This window comes from Equus caballus, chromosome 24 (genome assembly GCF_041296265.1).
Source record: "Equus caballus isolate H_3958 breed thoroughbred chromosome 24, TB-T2T, whole genome shotgun sequence".
Taxonomy (NCBI): Eukaryota; Metazoa; Chordata; class Mammalia; order Perissodactyla; family Equidae; genus Equus; species Equus caballus.
Genome location: NC_091707.1, coordinates 45441714 through 45455968, shown reverse-complemented (window position 1 = coordinate 45455968; position 14255 = coordinate 45441714). Strand labels below are relative to the sequence as shown.

The 14255-nt window shown below is 44.6% G+C and overlaps 1 long non-coding RNA gene across 1 annotated transcript; it reads right to left on the bottom strand.

Annotated features, from left to right (window-relative positions):
- Positions 1 to 11012: 11012 nt before the first annotated feature.
- On the bottom strand, positions 11013 to 13225 carry LOC138920574 (uncharacterized). Its single transcript, XR_011431988.1, has 3 exons — positions 13143 to 13225; positions 11908 to 12051; positions 11013 to 11817 (listed from the first exon to the last, which is right to left on the bottom strand). It is a non-coding gene; the product is annotated as an uncharacterized lncRNA (long non-coding RNA).
- Between the last annotated feature and the right edge of the window lie 1030 nt (positions 13226 to 14255).

The following is a 14255-nucleotide window of genomic DNA, read 5'->3' as shown; positions in this document are numbered from 1 at the left end:
AAGAAATGTATCTCGCGTTGCCACTGGGGTCAGCGGTAGCCAACCAGAGATGAGCTCTGAGGCTACTGTCCATGGTCCTGAATGATCACTGCAGGCAGGGACATTTTATGCTCTATCTCAGGGTCCTCCATGATTTTGTCCAATGCTTCCACCAATCGTAGGTTTTCTTTTATTTTTCATCTTGATAAAAAAAAATTGCCCTTTTGCACTGTCATAACACAAATAGGACTCATGACTCACAGGCCACAATTTATGGAGGAGAGTGGGTTTAAGCGGTCTACATTGGAATCCCAAACCCACCATTTGCTAGTGTGAACTTGGGGGAGCTACTCAGCCTCTCTGGGCTTCAGTTTCTCCATCTTTAAAGTGAGGATAACAGTGATAAATTGCTTGTAGGATTGCCTTGGGGATTAAATCAGATAATGCATGCAAAGTGCCTTGAGTGTGTTGTTAGTGGGGAAAATTCAACAAATGCTTTCCAGAAGCAGTAAGAGTGACAGTTCTGAATATAACAATTAATGTGATTTTAGGAGTCATATCCTGCTGCCAGTAGAACACTTCCTTGTCACCAGGAAGTTGAGGAAATATATGCTCCTTCTCCACCTGTAGCAGTCAAGGTTGAGTCAGGAAAACAGAAAGCCATGCTTGTTATTTTAAAAGAAAATATAGTGAATTTGTTAAACAGATGTTGAAGGAAGGATAGACCTAACAGAGAACACTGAAGTAACTCAGAGATAGTAATGGCAGGAAGGAGCTACCAACCCCCAGGCTCGAGCAACAAATGGGAGAGATTGGGGTCTTCAGAATCTTGATGTTTGGAAGAGGGACACCTCTCTGCCCCATGATGCTATTGATGCATAATAAGAAGTTAATGACTGGCAATAGCTTGGTAAACTATCAATCTAATTGACCAAGTAAGAATGGTCTCATATGTGGCTCAATATACTTTCTCCTCTGTATTATGCAATGTATCTCACAGTACCCTATTTTACATGAGAAAACTGTTAAGAAAAATTATTCAAAATCTGGAAAAAGGCAAAGAATGCTGCATGTCCTTTTTCCTTTTTTTGATGAGGAAGATTGGCCCTGAGTTAACATCTGTGCCAATCTCGGATGCCACCACAGCATGACCTGATGAGCAGTGTGTAGGTCTGCACCTGGGATCAGAACCCACAAACCAAGGGCCACTGAAGAAAAGCATGTGAACTTAACCACTACACCACTGGGCCAGCCCCTGCATGTCCCTTAATGTCATCCTGGGGCATTGTCTAAGAGAGACTCCCAAGGATTATCTAATTCTCTAGGAAAATGTATCTTTGTTTCATTTACTATTCATTGGAGCCCAGACTGTGCAAAATTCAATCTTAGCCTGAGAAAGATTGATAAGCTGCAAATAATTTTGACAGTAGCGGTGCAAGTTATTTCTGTTCAGCAGAAAAGATGGCCCCAAAGATTACAGATTTGTTGCCCTGTAGAATATTCAACAGTTTTATATCTAACTTAGCAGTTTTATTTCAACATACTTTTCCTGACAGACTAAATATCTGTTCCTAAATATCTTGAGTAAATATCTGTTTTTGAATCCTCTTCGAATCAGCTTTACCATCCTGCAGGTTCCGTCCTTAATGAGTGTGTTAGTCAGAGTTCTCCAGAGAAACAGAATACATATATAGAGAGAGAATGGGATTTATTATAAGGAACTGGCTCACGTGACTGTGGAGGCTGACAAGTCCTACAGTCTGTTGTCTGCAAGCTGGAGACCCAAGAAAGCCAGTGGTGCAGTTTGAAGACCTGAGAGCTGGAGAGCCAGTGGTATAGATTCCAGTCTGAGTCTGAACACCTGAGAACCAGGAGCTCCAAATGCAGGAAAAGACCAATGTCCCAACTCAATCAGTCAAGCAGAGAGAGAGAAAGAGAGAGAGAGAGACTGAGTGAATCCTCTCTTCCTCCACCTTTGTGTTCTATTCAGGCCCTTAGTGGATTGGTTGATGCCCACTCCCACTGGGGAGGACAAGTTGCTTTTCTCAGCTACCAATTCATATGCTAATCTCTTCTGGGAACCTCCTCACAGACACATCAGAAACGTTCATTCAGATATCTGGGTATTCCACGATCCAGTTAAGTTGACACATAAAATTAACTATCACAATGAGTTAAGTAAATCTTTTACATACGTTCACTACATACTTGTATGAGAATCAGGTTTTCAAAAATTACATTTTGACAAGAACTGAAATGGGAAGGGTTAATGTATTTGGTCAAAGTCACACAGTTAGAAAGTAGTGGAGTCAGAATTCCCACTCAAGTCCGGCTCACTCCAAAGTCCACATTATGATCTCTTAGTGCTTTTATTCCAAAAAAGATCTGTTTACTAGACAAATTGTATAAGGAATTGTTGCCAAACCCTTGCTAAAGAGTGACAAAATTGGGAATCAGCTAGAGTGATAAGCCAGTCTAAAACACTCAGGGTGGATTCACAAATTGAGATAGGTCAGAAAAGGTCAAGTGTTTATGTAAAACAGGGAAGATAATGAAAATGGTAATGAGACTCTGAAAAGGTTGGCAGGAGTGTTGACACAGGCATGAATTTTAAGACAAACACCAGGCTCCAGCTGTTTGAGACCTGGACAGATACAGCCAGTGACCAGTGATAAGCCCAGGCAGACAACCACCAGCGCCTCCCTCTCTTGCTCAGCCCACCCATGGGCTCCCAAGGGTTACACAAGCAAGGAATGCAAGGCAGCTCAACCAGGCTCTCTTTGATGAATTCTTAAGGCACTCCATGCAGAGTCAATAGGAAAGGTGTTATTTGGGAATAAAAAGAAACAGCAACCGCCATGGGGGAGGCTAAAGCAAACATAAATTTCATTTAAAATTTTTAGTACCCAGAATTTAGCCTTCAGTCAACTTTACAAATATGTGAAGACCTCCTAGCAAGACACTGTGGGGAACATGAGAAAAAAAGAAAAGAAGACTCTTGGAAGGAATCTTAGAATCCACCACCTCTAAGAGGTCAATCTTTCTTCTCACTTCTCAGTCAACATTTTTACTGAGGTCCTGTGTACCAGGTTCTATGCTAGCCCTAGAAATACAGCAGGGAACAAGAGCTATGAGGGCCTTGCTTTCATGGGTCTCATAAACTAGCAAGAGAAACATAACATCAGGTGTTAATGTTACAGTCATGCACCACATAACAACCTTTCGGTCAACAACGGGCAGCGTATGAGACGGTGGTCCCATAAGATTAATACCATACAGCCTAGGTGTGTAGTGGGCTATACCATCTAGGTTTGTGTAAGTGCCCTTTATGATGTTCACACAATGACAAAATCGGCTAACAACACATTTCTCAGAACGTATCCTCATAGCTAAGTGAAATAAGATTGTACATTAAGATATAATTTTTATATTATTAATATATAATACATAATTTATTAATTATACTAACATATTATGTAGTATTCAATATGTGTAATATATTGTATATTAATGTTATGTATAATATATTATAATATACTAATTATGGTGTTATATGTTACTATGATATTAATATAAGATATAATCTCAGAGGTGATTTGTGCTATGGAGAAAATGGAACATGATAAGAGGATAGAGTTATGGTGGGTTTGAGGAGCTATTTTAGAACAGTCAGGAAAGGCTTCTCTTTGGAACTTAGTTAAGCGAAGGAGCAAACTATTTGGAAATGTTAAAGGAAGGAGGTACCAGGCAGAGGGAACAGTAATTTCAAAGGCCCTGCAGAGGGAATGAATTTGGTGGGTGAAGAAGAGAAAGAGACCGATGTGGCTGGAATGTGTTCACCAAGGGGGACGGCAGAAGGAGATGAAGTCAGCGAGGCTGGCAGGGGCCAGATCATGCTTGACCTTGATGGCACAAGCAGGAGTCTGGATTTTGTGTCCATTCGTTCTGCCCGTTTGGCAAATGAGGATGCTGTGGCCTCTCATTTAATAAGCAAACGTCACACAGCAACTCTGTACGTGATTCTGCCCTGGCTAATGTGGAGGTTCCACAAAGATGAGAAAGGAATGGTCCTTGCCTTCATGGGACCTGTCATCCCTGAGGCTCCCCCAGGGTAGAGAGAAGCAGAAGGTCACTGGAGAGCCAGAGTTCCTGAGCCTCCGCCAGCGGAACCACCATTCACCTGTTGCTCATTCAGAAACCTCACTTCACATCAGCCACCAAGTCCCACTGACTGTATGTCTTAACAGGCCCGCCATCTGTCCCAGACTCTTCTCCTCCATTACTGATGCCTTGGTTAGACAGTGTTACCATTTCAGGCCTAGACCATTACAATGGACCCCGAACTGTTCTCCTTGCCTCTGGGCTCACCCCACCGCCAATCCAGCTTCCATCCTGGCACCTGATTAATCTTTCTGAAACACAAGTCCAGTTATGTCTCCTCTACTTGGAAAAAACCATTTATTGGCTTTAAGTCACCCAAAGTTTGCTAAAGCCCAAATTCCTGTAGGTCCCTCAGCCCTTGGCCTCAGGCTCTCTTCCTAAGCTCATATCCTGCCTCATATCCCCAGACTCTTGTCTGCAGCCACACTGTGCTTTTGTCATTTCCTAACATACCATGCTGCCCTTTCTTCCTGGAATGTCTACCCTGATGGCTAGATGGTTGAACTCCTACTCATCCTTCAGGACCCAATGCCAAATGGCCTCTCTTCCTTAAAGCCTAATGCTTTCTCTCCAGGCAGAGTTAGCACTCTCTAGAATCTGGTCCATAGTGCGTGTTTATATGACAACATATTACATGTATAGTCTCCATTTATTTACTTCTGAATCCTTTAGTACATAGTGAGTATTTGAATAGTAACAGGCATCCTATTTGTTTTGTCTCACCAGGCACACAGTAGGTATTGTTTGTTTAATCAGTAAGTCTGATGTTTTCCAATATGCCTTTTAGAATATTAATAAGGATGTCAATAAAAATTTTCCATGCAAACAAGTTTAGCAAACAGCGGCTTAAACACAGTTAAACTTGAGCTACCATACTTAGTGTGATCCCATTTGTATGTTTTAAAAATAGACATACATTTGGGTATAGAAAATTATCTGAAGGAGTAGGTGGGAGACTTAGTCTTATCTCTGGGAAGCGAGGCTTGGGAATTAAGGAGAGTGAGAGAAGAATATTTTCATTTTTCTCTTATATCATCTTATACTATTTGATTTTTTTAAAAAAAATCAGTACATGCAAGACTTTTAAATAATTAATTTTAAAAACTGTGAAATACCCAGCTGCGTTTAAAATAATAATACTAGCAACCCTATACTAAAAACGTGGAAAACAGTGATTTGATTTTTGTGGGGTGTGCTCTCTCCTGCTTCTACGATCACTCTTCTCCATCCCAGGATCCTCCTAGGAAACACAACCTCCCCAGGTCTTTTGGGAGAATGGCCACCTCCCCAGGTGAAGAGGCCTCCAAGGAAAGCTATCTCTGGCCCATCCCCCAAACAAAGAGCTCTGGAAAGAGATTCCATCAAAGGCAGGAGAGGATGAGGCCAACGTACAAAGAGAAAGAGAGACAGCAGCGTCAATACACAGAGAAAGTCACAGTGATAGAGATTTGGAACATGACTTGAATTCCTGGATCCAGCCATGCCTAAAGCCAATTTCACCTAGGAATTCACTTTTGTAACCAACAACTGCCTACACTTGCAAGGAAGCCTAAAGAGTTCCAATGGGAAATAGCGCTACCCTGGGAAATAGGAGACCTAGCATCTTCTCCTGACTGGCTGGATCCCTATTTTTCCTTGTGAGGACTTACTCCCCACATCTGAAAATGTGATGACAGACTGTATTCCACCTCGGCTCTGTGATTCTATGTCCTACTGGACTCCTAGGTCCACACCGTTGCCTCACCAGATGCCGCCTCTCTTTCAGGAGGTGGGAGTGTCTCCAGGAACTTGGATCTTCATTGCTCCTGACCCCAGCAGTCAGAGGCAGCTGATGTGGCGGAGTGTATTCAAGGACAGACGGGAGCTAAAGTGGATGTTTGGTCTGACTCTGAGTCTGTTGTCAAAATATCAGTCACTTCAGGAGGGTTGTCCCTCTTCTTCTCCCCACTGTCTCAAGGGACACTTTGAACAAAAGGGAACCAGTGAGTGGCTGCACCCGGGAAGTGAGCCTGAGACTTAGAGGGCCTCTCGCTCAGGGGCTCAGCTAAGTTGAGGCCTTAGAATTTAATACCATTCCCTACATCATAGAAACTGTGTGGTTCAAGGCCTCCTGCAGTGCCTGGGTCCTGGAGGTCCAAGGGACGCCTGCGATTGGATTGGACGGGTGGCTGGGGGCAGGTGGGGAAGATGCGAGTTGTCAGAAATGACCACATTGGGCAACAGAAGATAGTCCCTGTGGGTGGGCAGAGCCCAGCGTCAGAAAAAGGGAAAAGAACTGGCACCCTGGTTTACCTGTTCCGCTCAGGTTCTGTGCTAGATGCTTTACTTCTGATTTCTTCTTGAATCCACACAAGAGGTATTGTGTCCCCATTATGTAGAGAAAAGAGCTGAGGCTCAGAAAGGTAAAGTACCTTGTCCAAGGTCACACAGCTAGTAAGTGACAAAGCCATGACTCAAACCAGACTGGTGTGGCCCCAAAGCCTCCTAGGAGTGTGGCCTCAGATGCAGGAGCAGGACGTGGTCGTTGGAAAGCCTAGGGCTTGTGGGAGAGAAGAGACAGACATGACTTCAGTCCAGGAGGGATTGGGTGCATTTGGAGAAACAGGGGGAAAGCGCAGTGGCCAGAGTTGGGGTCTTGGGCTCAGCTGGCTCATCAGTGGCCACAGCCAGCCCTCCACCTCCCTTGATGGAGCAAAGGCTATGGTCTGGCCACTCAATGGTCAGCACCCCACCGGGGTCTCCACCTCCTGAAGCTCACAGTCTGGTGGGGTTAAAAGAGACCACACAAACCATCAGTCAAGGAAATAATGACAAACTGCAGCGAACTCCATGACTGTGTGTAAGAGGGACGCCTGATCTAGGGGTAGGGGGCAGGAGTCAGGCGCCAGAGAAGACACCCTCAATTGTGTTAGTTTCCCATGGCTGCTATAACAAATTACCACAAACTTAGTGGCTTAAAACAGCACAAACACATTCTCTTAGAGGTCCAAAGTGGGTCTCAGCAGGGTAATATCAAGATATCAGCACCACTGAGTTCCTTCTGGAGGCCCTAGGGGAGAACCCATTCCGTGCCTTTTCCAGCTTCTAGATGCTGCCTGTATTCCTCGGCTCACGGCCCCCTTCCAACTTCAAAGCCAGCGTTGCATTGTTCTGACTCTGCTTCCATTGTCACACCTTCTCCGACACTGACTCTCCCAGCTCCATTTTATAAGGACCTTTGTGATTACATTGAGCCCACCCAGATAATCCAGGATAATCTCCACACCTCAAGATTCTCACTCCATCACACCTGCAAAGTCTCTTTTGTTATGCAAGGTGACAGGTTCAGAAGATCAGTACATGGACATCTTTGGGAAGAGGGCCATTATTCTGCCTACCACACCAAGGAAGTGACCTCTGAACCGTAAATGGAAGAAGAGGGAGTTAACCGAGTGAAGCAGGTGAAGGAGCGGGGAGAGTATTCCCGAAGAGGGAGCACCATGAATAAGTGTCTTGAAGCGGGAGGGAGGATGATGACTGAGGAATTTAGAAAAGGCTAGTGTGGCTGGAGTACAGAGGGCTGGGAGAGGATGGTGAGAGAGCAGAGGATGGAGGGCCAGGACTTCCGTGGCCTTGGAAAGGACTTTGGCCTCAGTCTTTCCTAAGCAGAGATCGGGGATACAATCAGATGCGCCATTGAAGGTTCCCCTTGGGCTTCCCGTGGAGAATGGGCTGGAGGGGTCAAGAGTGGACACAGGGAGACCTTTAGATGCATGAGGGGCTGGAAGCCACTTTGGCCATCACTTAAAGTCCCCTGGCCCTTCCAGTTAGCACATGTGAATTATGCACACCTTGCTCAGAAGCTTTGATGTTAATCTTAACATGGAAAATTGCAAACCTATACAAAAGTAGAGAGAGTTTACTGAAGGCCCACAGACATATCTCCTGGCTCTAATAACTAGTCAATTCATGGCAAATCTCATGGAATGTATATTCCCCTATCCCAGGATTATTTTGAAGCAAACCCCAGGGATCCGATCATTTCATCCAAATTTATTTCAACTTGTATCTGTGGCTGTATAAGACATTTTTAGAAAAAACAAAACAAAACTATAATTGCCCGGGAGCTAATAAATCCCTGTAGTGGCTCAGTACCTATCTGTGGAAGGAAGGAAGGAATAATTATGCATTTTGACAAACTTGTAGGAAGAATATTCCCTTCTCATCTTTGCCCAGGGTTTCGAAGCACTTTGTATGTCAAAATCCACATCCTCTTGGGGCAGAGGATTTCTCTTCTTGTGAATGCCAAGCTTAGTCTCACCCCACTTCGAGCCCTCGCTCGGCCATCCCTAAGCATCCTGGCTGCAGGTCGCAGGGGCCGGGGGATATGCATCCTGTCCTTCAGATGGGACTATAAAGGTCTTGCTCCTGCTCAGCTCACAGGGTGGCAGAAGCCTCAGGTCAGTGTTCCATCCAGCCACTCTTTTGGCACTAGGGGAGAAGGCCTTTTCAAAATGACAGAAGTGCATGCAACCCACGTGCTGACACGCTTGTTTCCAGGACACCAGCAGTTAGGCCTCCTCCCCTCCGAATTACTCTGCATTGCCGGGTGTGAGGGTGGGAGGTGGAGAGGTCTCTAATTACTCCTTTCTTGCAGGCTTTTGGTTCTGTGACTATTTCAAGGAGGAGGGGAATTATGTTGACGACTTCCTCTCAAATGAAGACACTCCTCAAGGTCCCCTCTCCATTCCTCTCTCCATAAAAGCCTCGTTGTCTGGTGAAGGTTTGTCCTGGCTATCAACTGCTAAGTAACAAACCCCCGAATGCAGTGGCTTGAATAACAATCATTTTATTATGTTCATGATTTATGGGGGGATTTGAGTGGGCCTTAGCTGAGCAGTTCTGCTCCATGTGGTATTGAGCTGTGCACGGTTTGGTTTGGAGGGTCCAGAAAGTCTTCACTCACAGGTCTGGGGCCTTGACAGGCACAAGTGGATCCCTCTCTCTTTCCACACAGTCTCTGGGCCTCTCTCATGGTCCAGCAGAACAGGCAGACATCTTACATCATAGCTCAGGGCTCCAAAAGTACATATTCCCGGGGACAGAAAGCTGGAGATGCCATCCCTGCAGGCCTGGAAACCAGCGTAGCATCACTTATTCTGCTTATTCTATTGGCCAAGGGGAAAGGACATAGACCCACCTCTCAATGGAAGGAATGTCAAAGAATTTGTGGCCACCTTTAAGCCTTGTCTTAGTCCTTTTGAGCTTCTATGACAGAATACCATAGACTGGTTGGCTTATAAACAACAGAAATTTATTTCTCACTGATCTGGAACCTGCGAAGTCCAAAATCAAGGTGCTGGCAGATTTGGTGTCTGGTGAGAGCCTGCTTCCTAGTTCACAGATGGCCATCTCCTTGCTGCATCCTCCAATGGCGGATGGGGCAAGGGCATTCTCTGGGGCTTCTTTTATGAGGGCGCTAATGTCATTCATGAAGGGTCCACCCTCATAACGTAGGCTCCTCCCAAAGGCCCCACCTCCAAATACCATCACCTTGGGGATTAGGTTTCAGTAAACGAATTTTGAAGAGACACACACATTCAGTCTATAGCACTCCTCCACAGGTGAGGAGAGTAGAGCACGGACCCTTTGTGACCCCAAGAAAATGCAATGGCCCAGTTTACAGGGGCTGTCCCAGGAGAGCTATGAGTGGAAACACAATTTTCAGTATTCTGAGACAAAACTGCAGTCCTGTTACAGGAAAGTCCTTTAGGTGCTTATCAGGCTACATGTCCTCTGCTTGCAAGGTCAGAGCATGAGTTTCCATAAGTTTCTCTCCAAAGAGAGAGTTTCTGCTGTGTTAAAGTAATAAATTATACATGCTCCTGAAACTAAATGCAATGGCTTCCCTGGCTTCTAAAAAGGGCAAATTTGGTGAATCAAAGTTGATTTAATCGTTAACCTGGGCTAACTCTGTGGAAAGTGCTCCGTCTTTGTAGGATTGACTGCGATGTCACTTCTCTCTCTTCGACGTGAGCTCTATGACTAAAGACCTCAGTGATGGGAAGGGAGGGAGGCTTTGTAAACAGGTGGATCTGGGCTGGACTTCTGACCTGCTCGCCCAGGCTTCTACGGCATGATTCTTGGGAAAGTCACGTAACATATCACCGTTAGTAAAATGGGAATAGAAACACTATACTCAGTTTTGTGAGCATTAAAAACTGAACATAAAGTACTTAATTTTGTTTCTGGAACATGTAATAGGTGCTTAAATATAATTTAGTTCTCTTGTTTCTCTCCCTCTCTCTATTTTTTTCCTTTATTCTCTTTGTCTTTCTCCCTTTGCTTTCTCCTTTTGTCCCTCCTCCTGCTTTCTCTCTCCTCCTTTTGTTCTCTCTCGCTCTCCTTCATTTGAAATGAGTCAACTACTCCCCTATGCAAACCCTGATCCAGGAAAACTGGCCTTTGCTCCTCTCTAAATACTCTTGGCTTTCCCATCTCCATATATTTCCTCCATCGTGCTTTTTTCTTAGAGGGCCCTTCACCTTCTTTCCACTGATCTAAAACCTCAAGGTCCTTCCTACTTTCCATAGTGTTTCCTCTGGGAGGTATTTCCTGCTCATCTCAGTTGGAAATCATTGTTACCTCCTGCAAACTCCCATGGTTCTGGTCCATTTGCTAATCGGTGGCAGGAAAAGAGCTTATGGCTCACGAGTCAGGAGACATGAATTATATTCCTGGCTCTGCTACTAAATAGCTATGTGACCTTGGGAAAGTTATTTACCCTCCTTGAGTTTTATACTCTCTGTCTACAAAATAAGACCACAAAAGTAGACAATTCTCTAATTAGGGTTCTTTCTATTGCAATGACAAAAATCCTACTAAAATTATCCTAAAAAACAAGAAAAAAGGAATTTATTGCATTATATAACTGAAAAGTCCAATATTATAGTCAAGGTCAGCTGGATCCAGGAGTTCAGATTATCATCAATGGTAAGTCTCTATGTCTTGCTCTTTTTTTCTTCCATGTTGGCTTTATTCTCAGGCACGCTTTTACCAATCAATGTTAAAGATGCCCACCAGTAGCTCCAGATTCTTGCTCGCCCAGCTTGGCAATAACAATAACTAGTTTCTTTCCTAATAGTATCAGCAAAACTCTCCATGTTGATTCTCCTTAGGCTGCACTGAGGCACGAGCTCATCCCTGAACCAATCACAAGGCCAGAAGAATAAACATTCTGATTTGTCTAGACTTCATCACATGGCCACCCCTGGAGCTGGGGATATGGTCAGCCCCACCAAAATGCATTGGCTGAGAGTGCAGGGATGGTTCTCTAAAGAAAAGTCTGGGTACTGCTATCAGAGGAAGGGGGAATGGATTCTCAGAATGCAAAAACACTAGCCATCCACTACAGTCCACCCCCTGGCTGCTAATCTTCTGTATACCAATCCTCCTGGAAACCTAGCTTCAAAGTGCCCTGCCAAACAAATTGCAGCAGCTCCAGGTGCAACACCAAACTCAGTCATCTCATTCTCCAAAGAGAGACAACCAAAGTCTGGTCCAGTTACTGTAACCATGCAGTTCCAAGCTTTCTTGACGATGTGCATTCTTCTCCATCAGACTGAGTGTGGCTCTTCATGGTCTGCAGCCTTTGAGTAAATAATATACTTAACCATCCACCAACATATCCAACAGACACTAGTGGGAAAAAAACAGGATAACTGCCATTAAAGCAGTCATTTGAAAAAGGGAAACAACAAACAGTGGTTATTAATTCATGGCATATACCACATCCTGTTGGCAATGGGATGAGATCCCTGACCAGCCATTCCAGCTGCCCTTCTTCTCCTTGATGCTCTCCAGTGACATCAGAGAGATGGACTTTGGGGTGAATTGCTCTTCTGGGAATGCAGTTCTTTAGCAGCTGGTTTCCTGTTAGTATTAGTTCAAGTGTATCAGTTAGAAATGCCCGCAGCTATAAGGAACAGAATGCTTGGCTAACAGTAGTTTAAACAAGAATGAATTTCTTTTTCTCATATAATAATATACTTAAAGGTAAGCAGTCACCAGCACTAGATAAATCAAGGGTCAAAGAACTGTGACTCTATGGGCCTTTTCTAATAGATGGAACTCTGCAGCTCATGTCTGCATTCACGCGAAGAAGCAGGTGGAAGGGCTGCCCCGGTGTATTGCTCCCTTTTATCAAGAAATGCCAGAGCCTTGCCAGAAGCCCCCCTCAAGCTTCCATTTAGATCTCATTGCCCAGAATTGGGTCTCTTGGTCACTTCCAGCTGGAAGGGAAGCTGTGAAAGCTAGTATTTTGCCCATTGTTTCCCAAACAGAACCGAGATTTATTAGCAAGGAAGGCCTGAAAACCGCCTTAGGGATGGAGAGTGAGGGTATCAGGTATGAGGTATGATTTTCCAATGGAAAGTTAGGGATCAATTCCTACAAAAGAGGGGAAGGGGTGCCAGAGAGGGAAAACAACAGGCTGCAAATAGACTATTTCTGGCTCTAAAAATCTTTGGTCCCAAGGGCATACATTTTTTTAAAAAAAATCATTTCTGGGCTTAAATAAAATAATAACAATAATAATATCTCAGAGGAGTTTTAGAAAGTAAAGTCAATGGCAACTTATTTTTAAAATAACACCTTCCTGAAATAACAGACAATGACAACTTATGATTTTATCAGCAATTTCAGAAAGGATGAAAAAGGAGACTTTAAGCACGCTGACATGCACCTTGTCATCTCTGGCATAAGGTGATATTTCTCATGAGGATGTCAAGGAACCGGGGCTGCCACCCCCCATCCTTTCCCTCTCCCGCCTCCCCCCAGCGTTGGAGTGTGCTGGGGTTCACTTTCTGATTTACGTAACTGCTGAGGCTGAATGACCCGGAACCTCTGCTGTCCTCTCCCCCACCCCTACTCTGCAGTTAATATCCCCAGGTCCAGTGCTAAGAAGGCTTAGGAGAGATTTTTAGATGAGTTTTGTTATTTCCAGCCCAGATTATTTAGCTCACCCAATGTGAGCATAAAGGCCCACTTAGAGCCGCCAGCCAGGGGCTCCTGACTGGTGATCCTGGGGGTGCTTCTAGCAGGGTGGGGTCCTGCAGAGTGGGTGACAGCACAAAGTGGGTTACCATTCTAGGGCAAAGGGACATTTGAGGGAGTGGAAAGGAGATGCTGCTGTTCTGGGCATGCCCCAAGGGAATGAAGCTAATAGAATAGACATCTTCATTGGAAACAAAGTTAATTTTGAAGCAAAAGCTAAAATAGGCTTCTCTCTTCTCTTTCTTCACTATCCCCACCCCCTACCTAACCTGAAACCAGAATAGAAGTGATGAAGAGCAGGTCTGCTCTGCAAAACGGAAGAAACCTGCCTCACAACAATGACCAGCTCTGTAACAGAGCACCTGGCCACATCTTCGGCTCTTGGTTCAACGAAAAAAAGAATGCATTAAGCAGAAGAGTGTCTCTCAGGCGGTTTCTAGATCCCATGGCCCTTTAAATTTATCATCCCGCAGGGACGGAGTAGAAATCCTTTTTAGGATTCATACTCAGGATTTTAATCTGTTTTCTATTTTTAACCTTTAGAAGAGAAAACGAGACCCTGCAAACTAAAAGAAGCCATTATCTTTGCTAAAGTAATTTCAGCTCTGAGAGAGTCCAATTTAGTTTTCTAGGTTTTTTTTTTTTTTTAATTCCTCGCAAATTAGAGCAGGGGATAAGAAGAAGAGTTGAGAAGCTGGGGAAATGGACCCAGTGGATGCCAGGATAGGGGGCCAGAGATGTCCGTGGGGCTCCCCCAAATCTCACATCACTGCTGCCCCCAACTACTCCAGCCTGGGCCACTACCTATCCTTCTGGTCACTCCTCTCTTTGATCCATCCTCTACAATTCTGTTTTTGTTCTTTTTCTATACTTCGTTCTCATCACACCATTCTTCTACTTAAAAACCACACTAAACTCTACACTGTCTTCAGAAATAAATGCAAACTTGGAAGCACAATGCACAAGGCTTTCCAGCTGTCTCCTGGCTCCAGCCTACCTTTCCACATCATCTCTGTTCTTTGCAGCCAGTGGCCATTCCCTGGCACTGCGCCTGCCACACATTCAGTTACATTTGTCCAGCA